This window comes from Dipteris shenzhenensis, chromosome 23, assembly GCF_047967505.1.
Source record: "Dipteris shenzhenensis isolate YYH24624 ecotype China chromosome 23, Dip_SZ_1.0, whole genome shotgun sequence".
In the NCBI taxonomy this organism is placed as follows: domain Eukaryota; kingdom Viridiplantae; phylum Streptophyta; class Polypodiopsida; order Gleicheniales; family Dipteridaceae; genus Dipteris; species Dipteris shenzhenensis.
The window spans coordinates 33060693-33077502 of record NC_141618.1 but is presented as its reverse complement, the minus strand read 5'-3'; the positions used below and the strand labels follow the sequence as shown (position 1 = coordinate 33077502).

Below are 16810 nucleotides of genomic sequence, written 5' to 3'. Positions count from 1 at the left end.
ACTATGACTGTCTCTATGGAAAGTCTTGAAATTGCTTCATGGTTTGGGACCCATTCCTTTTTCAAACAACTACTATACAATGTACTGTTATCTTGGTTCTCCTTCCTGCCCCTTGGCTCATACCATACTGCTGTAGATGTTGTAGCTCTCCCCCGGTCATCCATGCTCACGTCAACTACTTTCGCAACCCAAAACTTCACGTTCTCATGTTCATCATCCGATGGTCGAACTGCAACAAAACAATGGACATCTATGTCTATTTATGGCATAAACTCTCTCTTCTTGGGTCCACAATATGGACGTGGGAGCAACGATTCAAACTCATTTTCAAAGAGACCACATGCTGGATGCAAGTCTTTACCAACATTTGGCCAAAATAAAGGCCGTTCTGCCTTAATATCATCTTCTCGCATTTTTGCAAGGTCCTTTATCAATTGGTAGGTCTTGCTAGTTACAACAGTAGTGTGTTCCTTCCAAGAGGGCTTCCAATCAGGAAATCTCCGGAGCATTTCCTCTTTGTATGCAATAAAAGCTTTTAAGCCTTCTATTTCACCTTTGGATTTCTCGCTGAATTCTTTTATAGGAGCCCATGTTGGATGCATTTCTTTGCTCGGGATTGAAGTTTAGAGAGATTAAGGTTCTTCAGGTTCCCATTTTGTATCAAGAGAATAGTGTTGCCATTGCATCACTGGTTTTTCATCCTTTAAGAAAAATCGAAAATAGTGTGGAGCGCTATGACCAATCAGGGCATCACCACCTTTTTGTATGAAAGGTAGAATAAAGCTCTTCCAATCATACATCCTCTCAACCATTGAGCATATTGTTCCTTCCTTACGGTCACCAACTTGCCTCCCACATTTTCTTATCAAGTCATCCATTGTCTCCATGTCCTTGTGTTTTAGTTCTCTTGAAACTGTGCTAAATACCTGATCGATATCCTCATGTGTGTGCCCAACCAACAAAAACCCAACTTCAATCTCATTTAAGATTCTATGAGCGATTAGCATTGAGCAAAATGCAAAGAAGAGTACATTCTTATTCTCTCATCCGCAATTGTCTGCTTGTATTCTCAAAGTTGCTGGTAGGCGACCTTTTTCTGCATGTACATTGTGAATTGCCTTCATAACGGATGTTACAACTTGATTGCTATCGTGTAGATGCAAGGAATCAATCCATATGTCTGCAAAAAACTTAAATTCGTGCACTAACACTCCACATAGATGTGTCTTTAAAAAGTATTTGCCTTGTAGCTTAGGTGGAGTGTTAACGAATCGAGGTAATGTTGTTGTATTTTGATCCATACCATCTACAATAATGCACATGTACTCATTTGGGTGAGAAATAGCTTGCTCCTTCCAAAATGCATATTTTATTCTAGAATGTCGAACAAGTCCATGATGAAATTCTCTCTTTCTTTTGTAAGCTTCTTTTTGTTATGGAGATGTTGCACTCTCAAGTGCTCGCTTTAGATCATCACAGTCGTTGCACTTTGACATTTTTTGCCTCTTTGGGATTTTAACATGTCCAAAGCTTTTTTTCCAAAGAGTATACAAAGTATGAAAAGATGCCGGTGCATGCCCTCTTTGCCTCTATGTTTCTCCAATAGAGTTAAATACTTCTTTTTTGGTCAAACCTATCAGAAGATGCATTTCTGATAGGTGGGGTTGCGGTAAAGCATTTTCATAAATGTAATCTTTCAAAATTGCTGTTGCCGCAACCATTGAGGCTCTTGTTTTGGGCCTTCCTGTGTTTCCATGAATGTTAAATTTAACTCCATACTTTGCTCTATTAGCCAAATTTCAATATGTGCCATGTGATAATCCTATAATAATGCGATATGCATTATTGCATATACTTTTTCCATTTATAAGAGGCCTTATTTGATGTCCTGAACTTCGCCTTCTCTTATCATTTACAAGAAAGCAAGACAATCTCGTGAGTAGGTATTCATTTCTTCTGCTTCCTTTCCTTTGCCAGACATGTTCTCTACAACCCTTGATGTCATGTAAGTTAATGGATCGCATACATGTATGCTTACAGCATGTAGATCGCATTGCTTTTAGCATAACATCTTCATTCATTACTCTTATTCTCTTTGGTTGCTTTTCTGGATCTGCCTGCACTCGTTGTCTTTTCATGCATCTGTATGTCCGTTTTGGGACCTTCTGTACATTCTTATTTGGATTTGTGTAGTTCTCCTTGTAAGATTTATTTGTCACGTTGTTTTCATGAGATGTTGCATCCTTGATCTTATCACTCTGACAGTCAGATACTGAATATTCCTTTGTTGATGTCATCCTTGCTTTTGATACATTCGTCAAACCATTTGTAACATTTACAAGTTCACAATCAAAGTCAAACACCGAATAGTCCTTTGTTGATCTCATCCCTACTTTTGATACAATCGTAGAACCACTTGTCACAATGGCATTAGAGTGTTCCGAATGATCTTCAAACTCATCTATTCCTGAGAGAACATCACTCATTGATGCACTTTCTATGGATTTCATAACTCCATAGTCAGTGGTGATAGAGTGTCCAGAATGATCTTTAAACTCATCTATTCCTGAGAGAACATCGCTCAAAGATGCACTTTCTATGGATTTCATAACTCGATAGTCTTGAAACTCCTCTACTCTAGAGAGATCATCACTCATTATACTATCGTGCATGATTTCCATAATTCCATAGTTACCTGCTTTGACTCTAAGAACTTTATCAGTATCCATGAAGCCATCCATGCTTGAAGATATAACACTTTTGACATCTTTGCCCAAGTTCTCAATGTGCATGAACTCATCCACCCTGGATAAGGCATCACTTGTGAAATATTTTTCTTTCTCGGTACCAATGAACTCATCGACTTCTGATAAGACGTCAGTGCTATAGTTGAGTGCATTGGAATCATCCATCTCTGAAGGAATAGAGCTTGGTACATTGGCATATTCTTTCAATTCTTTGATGTTGTAGTATACATTATGTTTATCATTAAAAACCACATGCCGAGTCTTTCCAATCTTTAAAAATTGCATGCTCCATCTCAAATCCTTACCTACCTCATAGTAGGGACCATCCAATGACATTGAGTTATCATCTATACCATCATCAGTAATTTTTTGAATTCTCATCTGCGCAAATGTCCAGTGTTCAACTTGTTCAAATCCCAAGACTTGACCTTCTGCTACATACTTATTTGTAAATGATAACATTTGTAAAATATCTCCCACTCTAAAATCCAAAGATATGCACTTTGTATTCCTGGTGACATGTGTTGGATAAGTCTCATCTCTGTCCCATGCAATAAATGCTTTGTTGGAAGTATTATAAGGCATAACATCTCCAAGGATTTCCATATCCCCACACTTATGCTTTAGCTCAACATGTGCACTAAGAATCCTTGATACGATAACCGCCACCTTATCTTCGCCAAGTCTTCTAAAGTGACAAATAGAATTTGGATCACTTTCATGGATTGTAGCAAATGCAACTACTTCTCTTTTGCAACATAAAATCACCTCCATCCCCAGAATAAATTTTGCAGCCATCTCCTTTGTGAGTTTCCTTTGCAAACAAGCTGCAAACAAGTTGTAACAACCATTATAAAGAACATTAGTCTGTTCTCAATAATCTACTTTATTAATGATTTGAAAATCCAGAACGTGTTTGAAAATTTAATTAGACACTAACCAATAACAACCGTAAACCAATAACAACCTAAACCCTAAACCCTAAACCAAAACAACCCTAAACCCTAACCAATAACAACCCTAAACCCTAAACCCTAAACCCTAACTCCCAAACCCTAAACCCTAAACCCTAACCCCCAAACCCTAAATCCTAAACCCTAACCCCTAAACCCCAAACCCTAAACCCTAACTCCTAAACCCTAAACCCTAACTCCCAAACCCTAAACCCTAAACCCTAAACCCTTAATCCTAACCCCCAAACCCTAAAACCTAAACCCTAACTCCCAAACCCTAAACCCTAAATCCTAACTCCCAAACCCTAACTCCCAAAACCTAAACCCTAACTCCTAAACCCTAAACCCTAAACTCTAAACCCTTAATCCTAACCCCCAAACCCTAAACTCTAAACCCTAACCCCCAAACCCTAAACCCTAACTCCTAAACCCTAAATCCTAAACCCTAAACCCTATCTCCCAAACCTTAAACCCTAAACCCTAAACTCTAACTTCCAAACCCTAAACCCTAAACCCTAAACCCCAAACCCTAAACCTTAAACCTTAAGCTCTAACTCCCAAACCCTAAACCCTAACCCCCAAACCCTAAACCCTAAACCCTAAACCCTAACTCCTAAATCCTAAACCCTAAACCCTAAACCCTAAACCTTAACTCCCAAACCCTAAACCCTAAACCCTAAACCCTAACTCCCAAACCCTAAACCCTAAACCCCAAACCCTAAACCCTAAACCTTAAACTCTAACTCCCAAACCCTAAACCCTAACCCCCAAACCCTAAACCCTAAACCCTAAATCCTAAACCCTAACCCCCAAACCCTAAACCCTAAACCACCAAACTCTAAACCCTAACCCCCAAACCCTAAACCCTAAACCACCAAACTCTAAACCCTAACCCCCAAACCCTAACCCTCAAACCTTGAACCCTAAACCCTAAACCCTAAACCCTAACTCACCAAACCCCAAATCCTAAACCCAAACCACGAAATCCTAAACCTTAAATCCTATGAGTGTTTTCAAGTAATATCATTTATTTAAGTAATAGTTTTAATTAGAATTCATAAGTAATAGTGGAATTGATAGTTGGGAGGGTGGTAGTGGGAGAAAGGGAGAGTGGGAAAGTGGAGAAAGGGAGTGTGGGAGGGTGGTAGTGGGAGAAAGGGAGAGTGGGAGAGGGAGTGGGAATGGGGGCGGTGGGGGTGGGGGTGGGGGTGCGAGGATGGGAGTGGGAGTGGGAGTGGGAGTGGGAGAGGGAGTGGGAATGGGGGAGGTGGGGGTGGGGGTGGGGGTGGGGGTGGGAGAATGGGAGTGGGAGTAGGAGAGGGAGTGGGAATGGGGGAAGTGGGGGTGGGGGTGGGAGAATGGGAGTGGGAGTGGGAGAGGGAGTGGGAATGGGGGAGGTGGGGGTGGGGTGAGGGTGGGAGGATGGGAGTGGGAGTGGGAGTGGGAGGGGTGGGGAGTGGGAGTGGGAGGATGGGAGTGGGAGAGGGAGTGGGAATGGGGGAGGTGGGGGTGGAAGTGGGAGGGGTGAGGTGGGAGGACGGGAGTGGGAATGGGGGAGGTGGGGGTGGAAGTGGGAGGGGTGGGGTGGGAGGATGGGGGAGGGAGTGGGAGTGGGGGAGGTGGGGGGTGGGAAAATGGGAGTGGGAGTGGGAATGGGGGAGGTGGGGGGTGGGAAAATGGGAGTGGGAGTGGGAGAGGGAGTGGGAGGGGTGAGGTGGGAGGATAAGGGTGGGAGAATGGGAGTGGGAGTGGGAATGGGGGGGGGGGGTGGGGGTGGGAGGATGGGAGTGGGAGTGAGAGGTGTAGGTGGGAGGATGGGAGTGGGTGGGAGAATGGGAGTGGGAGTGGGAGTGGGAGTGGGAGTGGGAATGGGGGAGGTGGGGGTGGGGTGAGGGTGAGAGTGGGAGGGGTGGGGTGGGGAGGATGGGAGTGGGAGAGGGAGTGGGAATGGGGAAGGTGAAAGAATGGGCGTGGGCGTGGGAGTGAGAATGGAGGAGGTGGGGTGGGAGGATGGGGGTGGGAGGATGGGGGTGGGAGTGGGAGTGGGAATGGGGTGGGAGTGGGAATGGGGTGGGAGGATGGGAGTGGGTGGGAGAGAGAGAGAAGATAATCTAATAGAGAGGCCAATGGGAGAGGAGATAATGTTATAAAAGGACCAATGAGAGAGAAGCACTTAAAACCCTAGTTTTTCTTATATATACTCTCCTTCTCTCATTGTTTCTCTCATTTCAACAAGAAAGAGCAAGAGGAGAAGCAAAACGAGGAGGAAGAGCAAAAGCAAGCACAAGCAAGCATAAGCATCGATTTCAGCTTTTTTTCAAGTACTTTTTTTAAAATTTGTATTCTTTGAAATTTTATTATAGAGAGAGAAAAGTGAAGGAAAGATTTTTAGAGAGAGAGTCTTGCTGCCTCGGCAGCAAAAGAGAGAGAGAAAGAGAGAGGGAGAGAGAGGAGAGAAGGGGGGGAAAGAGAGGGGAGAGAAAGGGAGGGGGGAGAGAAGGGGGAGGGGGGGAAGAGAGGGGAGAGAGGGGGGAAGCCGCGAGGGGGGGAGAGAGAGAGGGGAGGGGGAGGCCGCTGCCGCGGCAGCGGAGAGGGGGGGAGGGAGGGGAGGGGAGGGGAGGGGAGAGGGAGGGGAGGGCTGTCGCGGCAGCGGAGAGAGGGAGGGAGAGGGAGGAGGGGGAGGGGGGAGAGAGAGGAGGGGGGGGCTGCCGCGGCAGCGAGAGAGGAACGGGGGAGGAGAGAGAGAGGGGGGGGCGCGAGAGAGAGGGGAGGGAGAGACAGAGAGGGGGGGGCCGCTGCCGCGGCAGCGAGAGAGGAGGGAGGGGGGAGAGAGAGAAGGGGGGGCAGCGAGAGAGAGGGGAGGAAGAGAGAGAGAGGGGGGGCCACTGCCACTGCTGCGGCAGCGAGAGAGGGAGGGGGGGGGAGAGAGAGAAGGGGGGGCGGCGAGAGAGAGGGGGGAGAGGGAGGGGAGGGGAGGGGAGAGAGAGAGGGGGAGCCGCGGCAGCGAGAGAGGGGGAGGCGGGGGAGAGGGAAGGGGGGGGGAGCGGGGGCAGCGAGAGAGAGGGGAGGGAGAGAGAGAGAAGGGGGCGTTGCTGCCGCTGTCGCGGCAGCGAGAGAGGGGGAGGGGGGGAGAGGGAAGGGGGGGGCGGGGGCAGCGAGAGAGAGGGGAGGGAGAGAGAGAGAGGGGGGGCCGCTACCGGTACCACGGCAGCGAGAGAGGGAGGGGGGGGGAGAGAGAGAAAGGGGGGCGGCGAGAGAGAGGGGGGAGAGGGAGGGGAGGGGAGGGGAGAGAGAGAGGGGGGAGCCACGGCAGCGAGAGAGGGGGAGGGGGGGAGAGGGAAGGGGGGGGAGCGGGGGCAGCAAGATAGAGGGGAGGGGGAGAGAGAGAAGGGGGGGCCGCTATCGCTGCCGCGGCAGCGAGAGAGGGGGAGGGGGGGAGAGGGAAGGGGGGGGCGGGGGCAGCGAGAGAGAGGGGAGGGAGAGAGAGAGAGGGGGGGGCTGCTGCCACTGCCACGGCAGCGAGAGAGGGAGGGGGGGGAGAGAGAGAAGGGGGGGCAGCGAGAGAGAGGGGAGGGAGAGAGAGAGAGGGGGGAGAGGGAGAGGGAGGGGAGGGGAGGGGAGAGAGAGAGGGGGGAGCCGCTGTCGCTGCCGCGGCAGCGAGAGAGGGAGGGGGGGGAGAGAGAGAAGGGGGGCAGCGAGAGAGAGGGGAGGGACAGAGAGAGGGGGGAGAGGGAGGGGAGGGGAGGGGAGGGGAGAGAGAGAGGGGGGAGCCGCTGCCGCGGCAGCGAGAGAGGGGGAGGGGGGGGAGAGGGAAGGGGGGGGGAGAGGGAAGAGAGAGGGGGGGCCGTTGCCACGGCAGCGAGAGAGGAGGGGGGGGAGAGAGATAAGGGGGGGCAGCGAGAGAGAGGGGGGGGAGAGGGAGGGGAGGGGAGGGGAGAGAGAGAGGGGGGGGCCGCTGCCGCGGCAACGAGAGAGGAGGGGGGGGAGAGAGAGAAGGGGGGGGATGCGAGAGCAAGAGAGAGGGGGAGGGAGAGAGAGAGAGGAGGGGGGGCTGCCGGGGGGGGGAGAGGGAAGAGAGAGGGGGGGGTCGCTGCCGCGGCAGCGAGAGAGGGGGGGGAGAGAGATAAGGGGGGGCAGCGAGAGAGAGGGGGGGAGAGAGAGAGAGGGGGGAGAGGGAGGGGAGGGGAGGGGAGAGGGAGGGGGGGCCGCTGCCGCGACAGCGAGAGAGGAGCGGGGGGAGAGAGAGAAGGGGGGGATGCGAGAGCGAGAGAGGGGGGAGGGAGAGAGAGAGAGTAGGGGGGGCCGCTGCCACGGCAACGAGAGAGGAGGGGGGGAGAGAGAGACAGGGGGGGAGGCCGCTACCGCGGGAGGTGGGGGGGGAGAGAGAGAAGAGGGGGGGGGAGAGAGAGAAGAGGGGGAGGCGCAGCGAGAGAGAGGGGGGAGAGAGAGAGAGAGAGGGGGGGCCGCTGCCGCGGTAGCGAAAGAGAGGGAGGGGGGGAGAGAGAGAGAGAGAGGGGGAGGCCGCTGCCGCGGCAGCGAGAGGGAGAGAGGGGGGGAGAGAGAGAGAGGGGAGGGGAGAGAGAGAGGGGGGGAGGCCGCGGCAAGTGAGAGAGAGAGTGGGGAGCGCAAGTGAGAGAGAGGGAAAAGGTGAGGAGAAAGGGAGAGAGAGAGAGAGAGGGGAAATGAAGAGGAGGGGAGAGAGTAGACTAAGATGAGAGGAAACGTAGACTAGAGCGGAGAGGAAAGAGAGAGAGAGAAGAGTGAGAGAGATGGACGAGAGATGAAAATTTAGAGAGGGAGGACACGAGAAAGTACGATCGAGATAGAAAATTTTACCAATGAAGAGGAGAAATGAGTGGGCGACGATCGAGAAAAGATAAAGGAGCTACGATCAATGAGGCATATGAGAGGAGATTGGTGTGTGATTTAGTCGAAACTTAAACAAACAAAACTATAAACTTTGGTGTTTGATGAAAATTTAGAGAGGAAGGGCACAAGAGAAAGTACGATCGAGATAGAAAATCTTACCAATGAGGAGAAAAAATGAGTGGGCGACGATCAAGAAGAGATAAAGGAGAGATGTTTTGATGGAAGAATTTGGGAGCTACGATCAATGAGGCATATTAGAGGAGATTGGTGTGTGATTTAGTCGAAACTTAAACAAACAAAACTATAAACCTTGGTGTTTGAAAAGAGAAACGTGTGGAAACTAGAATTTCAAATTTCCCGCCTTTTTTTAAACTATGAATCCTTGTGTTTGAAAAGATAAACGTGTGAAAACTTGAAAATTGTGATAAAAGACAACCTTGTGTTTCAAAAGACAAACGCGTGGATGTGAAAATTGTGATAAAAGACAACCTTGTGTTTCAAAAGGCAAATGCATGGATGTGAAAAGACAAATGTATGCTAAAAGCAAAACTTGTAGAAACTTGAATTTTAAATTTTTCTTTGTTTTTGAATTTAAAATGAGTTTCACTTTCATTTTCAATTTACTAGTTTAATTTAGACTATAATGCATTTTGTTTTGGAATATAAAAAGTATAATTTTAATTTTATTACATTTTAAATTAAAATTTTAAAAGTAGTTTAACTTACATTCGTTATTATTACTTTAATTTATTTCTTTTTAGGGAGAATTAATATATTCTTCTAGGTAAATATTAAAATTTTAATTTTAAGTCTTGTTTTCTTTATTTTACGTTATTTTTTCATAAACTTTAAGTTAAACTACTTTATAGTATTTATTATTTAAATTCAAATTTATTAAGATTTTAACTTCTTATTAATGTGAATGTAGGTAAATATTAAATTTTTAATTTTAAGTCTTGTTTTCTTTATTTTACGTTATTTTTTCATAAACTTTAAGTTAAACTACTTTATAGTTTTTATTATTTAAATTCAAATTTATTAAGATTTTAACTTCTTATTAATGTGAATGTTCAATTCTTATGAGTTGTAAGTAAATTAGTTTTTGAAAATATAAATTTTATCTTTTTTAAAATGAGAAGGGGAAGGGAGAGAGAGAGAAGGGAGGGGGCCGCTGCCGCGGCAGCGAGAGAGAATGGGGGGGGAGAGAGAGAGAAAGGGGTGGGAGGATGGGAGTGGGAGAGGGAGTGGGAATGGAGAAGGTGAAAGAATGGACGTGGGCGTGGGAGTGAGAATGGGGAAGGTGGGGTGGGAGGATGGGGGCGGCAGCGAGAGAGAAGGGGGGGGAGAGAAGGGGGGGAGAGAGAGAGAAAGGGGTGTGAGTTTAAAAAAGATAAAATATAAATTTTATCTTTTTTAAACTCACAACCTTAGTGTATTAAAAAGAATAATGGAAAATAGATTATTTTTTGCTTTTAATTCGCAACCTAAGGATATTAAAAAGAACAATGGAAAAGAAATTATTTCTTGCTTTTCTTCGCTTCGACGGTTGGTGTAGTCTAGATTAGCATAGATTAGTTTGTCCTTAGAGGAGAGAACTCCCAAAAAACCAATCAAAGCCATGCTCAAAATTTCCCGACTAGTTCCTAATCGGAGTCAGTCCATTCGTTCACATTCGGTTTCATAGTCACAACAACCCTACCATTTAAGCAACGATTAAGGTTTTTAAACTTTCAAGATGATTGAAAGTTGTATCAGTGGACATGACAGATTACAGTTGTGGAAGTTGACAGAGCATTTTACACTTATATCAGTTGCGGGAGTTGACAGAGCATTTTGCACTTATATATGAAAAACTTAAAATTTGTATTCAGAGATCATTGTAAATCCTTATTTTTTTTCACATTTATGCTCTAAGCCTTGTAAAGCCTTTTAGGCTATTCCCAAAGCATTTATGCTCTAAGCCTTGTAAAGCCTTTATAGCTATTCCCAAAGCATGAAATTGATACTTATATGATTGGGAAGAATAAAAACTTGAGGTGTATTAATGCGACTCATTGTACTTTTGATTTTTCAAAGTAATTGTAGTTTGTCAAAGTACTTAAAATTTGTGTTGTGCTTGAATACAGGATGGATCTTGAGGCTACAGCATTTGTCAATGGTATGACACTGAAATACAATGGAAGAATTTATGCCCCAAAGGACTTCACAAACTGGACAGTTGTTGACACAACAAAGAAAGCATGGTTCTTGGTCTTAAGTAAAGGAAATCTCATTCTAGTGATGACAAAGAGAGAGTTGGAGAAAGATGAGTGGGCATCAAATGTATCTTTCTCAAAGAGCAATTTGATTCAAGGGGGCACCTTAGTAGGAATAAAAATTGAAAAAGACAGCAGTACAATGATGATTCACACAAAGTCAAGAATGAGCAACAGATCGTTTCTTCTTTCTAAGAAAGATGCAATGCACTTTGTGATGCCGCCGCCAAAAGCACCTAGATTTCCTGAATTGGTTCCTGCATTGGAGATCCTTCAACATGTGTGGGAGGAATTTCCCATTGAGGAAGCAAGAAAAATGCAGTCAAAGATTATCCTTGAATACTTTCAGGGTGTCATCCAGCAAGGTTCAACTTCATTGGAGGGACCTAAGGTGCAAGAATCCACACATGAGAAAGGAAGTGATGAGACACGCCATGTAGACCTGGTTCATGGTAATACAAATGAGAGAGGAAGTGGAGTGGATGAGACAGAACACATTGTAGCAATGGATGAGGGTCTTGTACACGTGGATGCTTACAAGGGATCTACATCTGAGACAGGAATTGAATTGACCAGACATGCACATGCATCTCAGACAGAAATTGAATTGAGTGAGACACGACATGCATCAGATAAGACAGGACATGCACACACATCTCTTGTTCATGGTATTACTCACTTAGATGGTGTAACTCATGAAGTTGATGGAATAACAGAACAAGTGAAGCCCTTAAGTATACCTGAAGTTGAGGCAATAGAAGAAGAAGTAGGGCGATCTAAAGCAGTTCACATTGAGCCCCTCAAAAATAAACCTCGACGTCAAATGCAAAAGGCAAGTACTTCACGAGCTACAGTTCCAAGTCCTATAATTGGAAAAAGAGGTCGTTCATATACAAAGAAAGAGCAAAGAAGAGAAGAGGAAGAACATGAAGAGGATGCGGAGGGTCTTGAAATGGAGTCAGATCTAGAAGCAGAAATGTTATCAATGAAGAACCTTAATCTTTGCTTGAATGAGGCTGTGACAGATGAGGATCTAGGATATATATGGGGCCAGAAGACTCAAGTTATACATGCTTCAATAGTGGTCAAAGCAAGTGTCTTCACCAACAGCAGGACCTTAGATACAGCCTATGCTGAAAAGATTTTTTAGGCTTTGATTGATGGAAAAAAACCAGTTGTTTCTAATTTGGTACTCCGTCCAAGAACATTTTGGCCAGTCATGGGAGATTATAGTCAATCCATCAATTTCTCTCAGCCTATAGATTTTGAGATGCAATTCACTAAGTTCCTCGGAAAACAAGTTCCCTCACTTCAAGAAGGACAGAGTTCAGTGAATGATCCAGAACGACATATAAGGGATGCCAAGAGAAATTTCTTAGCTCATTGTACATTTGAGGCAATAGATGGTCAGCACTATGCCTATGCTTGTAATGAGCGCTCTAGAGATGCATACAAGAAAGGAGAAATTACTTATCAAACCTTTGTGAGTGTGCCTCAATTTCACTACTATTCTGCATGCATATGTATCTTCAAGAACGAGAAAAAATATTTGATTGAGTTGGAAAGACTTAATCATGACATTTATGCACTACGAAAAATCACCTCCACTTTAGAGATGTTGCTCAAAGCTAGGACCATATGGAAAACTTTTAATTCTCCTTTGACCACTCTCAAAAGAACTGCAACTAAAGTGGAAGCGGATAATCTTGTTGACTTCTACACATGCTTGAGTGCCATTGTACCAAGGGGAAAGCAGGAAAGAGCAGAGGTGATTACAAGCTTCAAGACAGTGGGATAGGTATCAAGACTACACAAGCATACTTTTCCGTAGTGATGAAGTTTTTCATCAGATCAAAGACGTGTGTCTTGCATGTGAGAAAGGAGATGTTACATATGAGGCTCCATCATTGATTAAAGAGAAGGCAAAGAAGATTGAGAAAAAAGAGATGACAGCTCGGATGTGGAGGCCTTTAAGAAACCTACCAGACAAATACGCACGTCTTGCTGCAGAGAAATTAATGTCCAAAGAATGGTTTTTTGGCAAAAAGGATAAAGATCATTGCATGGAAGATTGCATCATCCAACAGGTCAAGCGTGATGCAGTAAAGAGTGCAATTGAATATTTATTGGGAGAAAAAAATATTCCAATTAGCCAATGTAAAATTGATCATAACATTGTGAGGCAGATGGCATCAGCTTTACCGTCAGCTAAACAGAAGGCTTGGGAGCATAAATGGGTGAAGGTAGAAGATGATGGATCTGAAATTACTCCCTCTATGAGAAGTGACATTCCGGAAAATGTGTATGCATATGCACAAAAAGTCATCAATAACCACACTCTCAGAAAAGAAAAAACTTTGAACAAGGGCTTTTATTTCATACATGAAATCATTTCAGAGTCTGGAAAGAGTGTTGAGTGCAAGGGAGTTTCATTGAGTGATTTTTTGTCCGACGACACTGCTTGGGAGAGACCTCAGCTTTTCTTTGTCTATGAAATATCACCGGATGACATCCATCAACTCCTTGACAGAATATTACATACCACCATTGGTAGAGTGGGACAATGTAATATAGTCATATTTGCTGATAAAGATGACAAGGAACAAATGTCTGCTACCCTAGAAAAACAATATGGCAATGAGCTCAAGATTTACAATGGGATATACTCAAGAAAAAGGGACAAGAGAGAATGCGGTCTCAAGATACAGAGTCTAGAAACCTTTTTCTTGTGCATGAAGAGCCCTTACAATGATCACTCCTTACAAAACAATATAAGAGGGAATGCAAAGAGATTGCAACTACTGCTGGAAGAGCATGAAGCTCCAAGTCCCCTCCATCGCAACGCAAATCACTATGAAAGGCCAGCAAAAAGTGCTAATCTTTTAATTAGTATGATGGAATTTTTGCTACCGTCTGGATGGGAAGTCACATTGTGCCGAATGGGACATCTGTTTGAAGCTCTTATCAGAAAAGGACACAATGTAAATATTATTGAGAGCCCTGCTTGCTTGGAATACCTTGATACCGTGGCTTCTCTCACAATAAAGTTTGATAAGAAAGGTCCGATCTCACATGAAGAGGATGACATAGAGATGATCATGTATGATGAGAGCAAGAAAGATGATGAAAATGATCAAAGCTCTGGATATAATAGTGAGGACACCAGCGATAGCAAGGAAGCAGAAGAAGATGGATATGACACTGACCTTGCCTCTGAAGGTTACATAAAAAGACCACGAAGATATGTAGAGGTATGAAGACTTATGTTTAATTTTCTTTATTCATTTAAAGGTCTTTTTAAATTTATAATTAATTTAAAATTTTGAATCTCATAATTATTTTATCCTTTTATAGGAGAAGGGAGAGGAGGAGGACATAGCTGGAGCAGAGAATATAGAAAGCTCATCTCAAGAAAGCAAAGCTGCTCTGGCTATCCGTCGGATGACTCTAGAAAATAATCATACATTGCAGCAAATGGAGAAGTCATTTCAAGTTAGGTTTCAAGTTCGAGAACAACCTCTTACTTTTATATTCGATGAAGAGGACATTTCAATCCTCATAAACTTCAAGAAAGAGGTCAATGACAAGGTTATAATAGCCATCCTCAGGTTTGACACAAACTTTTTACTGACTTTATGCTTTTGTATTTCCATTGGATCAAATGAACTAATATTCTTTTCTTTTTATTGCAATATGGTTTTACAACAGCTTCCGCTATATATACAAAGATGTGCATATATGGTCGATCCTCTTGTTTCTAGTGTACTTAGCAATAAGCAGAAGACCATAGATGATGTTTTTAAGTGGTTGCAACCTATTGATTTGACTGCGGCGCGAGTTATCTTTACCGCATATCACGAGGAGTGAGTATCAATCCCTACCTTGCTTATCTCTTACATTGTGGAGGATTATATCAAATAATAATTATTCTTAATTGATAATGCAGCTTGGTAATTGTGGACATCTTAGCCAAGCAATGCTTCTTTGTCAATTCAATAGCATCTATCCATGGCAGTGTGTCAGAGTAAGTATAACCTACTTGTGTCATAATTATGTCAATGAGATGCATCCTATGCAATGCGCACATTCATTTATGTTTTCTATTTTGATGTGTAGATCTGCTCGAAAGTTGGTAAGTGCTATAGATGCACTTATGCAAATGGAGGGTGACTTGGAAGATCAAATAGAGTATGTAACATGCCCTGCAGTGAAGCAGAATGATGACCACAGTTGTGGGTGGAGAGTTGGATATAACTGCTTTTTGCTCCTTGCTCAAATTTTTAATTTGAGAGGCGGTGAAACCTCATTGTCCACATATACAGACTTGCATCTCTATGCATTTATGTCATCTTTCATTAAGGCATTTATTGATAATGTGATGGAGCATCCAAAGGAAACATTGGTTGCTACACCCATAAGTTGTCCTGATGTAACCACTGTATTGGACGAAATGGGGAGCTCTTCTGAGGTTAAGGTCATCATTAGCAAGCAACCTCGTGTTTTGACTTTTGGTAGCGAGGAAGTTACAATCCTCTCCGACCCTTTGAAAGAGGCTAATGACAAAGTCATGATGGCCATCCTCAGGTTTGATATGAACATCTCTTGACTTGATACTTCAATCATTTGATTCAATCTGCTTCTTTATTTATTGCTGCAGTACGGTTATATCTCATTTTCCTAGATCAGTACAGAATCGCATCTGTATGCTCGATTCTCTTCTTTCAGCTGTACTTAGTGATACCAAGAAGACAGTAGATGATGTTTGTTCAATTCTACAACCTTTAGACTTGGATGGCATACTACTTGTCTTTATGCCATACTATGAGAAGTAAGTATGGTCTCAATCTTTCTTTTACTCTCTTATTTATAATATTGTGTCAATTAATACTTAATATTGTGATAAATCTTATCGCTCTTTATTGGTGATGTAGTTCACATTGGAGCCTGATAGTATGGGACCTTGATGACAACCATTGTTGGTTTGTCAACTCAATTACAGGCTTTCACGGGGTGTTCAGGTAAGTGTTCTTTTATCATATCATTATGAACATGCATCTTACTATTTACTACACCAATTCACTTTGTCATATGTCATGATGGACAGGTCTGCAAACAAGTTAGTTTCTGTGATTATGAAAATCAGGGAGCATCAAGACCAACCAAATTTCCAGACACGCCTCGCAGTGGAGCAAAAAGACATGTTTAGTAGTGGGTGGAGAATTGCCTACAACTTCATGTTGTATCTCAATGAAATTTTTGAACATGTCTCCATAGAAGCATATACCAAGCTCGAGCTACAAGATTTTGTGGCTAAGACTGTTCACTATCTAACTGCTATCATTGGGAAACAACATGATGGACTCAATGAAGAACCTGAGGGAGCCAAAGAAAAAGAAGAGACAATTCAGTCTCCTTCTGTATCACAGCCTCAAGTAGAAGCATTACAGTCTACACTTGAATTAGAGACTCAATGCATTCTTCCTACACAAGAAGTGGAGACTCAATGTGCATCTACAACATCACATCTTGTAAAGGAGGAAGAGATTAAGTCTATCCCGATTGCACCAGAAGTAGAATCTCAATGTACACCATCCACACAAGTAGAGACTCAATGTACTCTTAGAGAATCACAGCCTTAAGAGGACTCATCAGACTCTATTCAGTTGTAAAACATGTAGAAAGAAACATGAGTCCTTGAAGATTTTTATCTTGTTTGTATTGATTAATGATAGTGTTTTTAAAACTTATGTTAAATGTTGCAATACATTAGGATATTTTATGATATTTATTCATTACAATACATTAGGTTTTACTTTTTTGAAAGTCTAATTTATTATGTACAATAAATATCTTATGATGAGAATCTAATAATTATATCATTCTTATGTTCCATCACTTTATTTTATAGATTTCAATGTACTCAAAATCTATCATTTATTATGTACAGCAAGTCTAACTTATATTATATAAAAAGAATATCTCATGA

The 16810-nt window shown here is 43.6% G+C and overlaps 1 protein-coding gene across 1 annotated transcript in view; it reads left to right on the top strand.

Annotated features, from left to right (window-relative positions):
- The window catches only part of LOC147887274 (agamous-like MADS-box protein AGL11), a 98074-nt gene that overhangs the window by 16969 nt on the left and 64295 nt on the right, over nucleotides 1–16810 (top strand). The gene's annotated exons all lie outside the window — the stretch shown is intronic.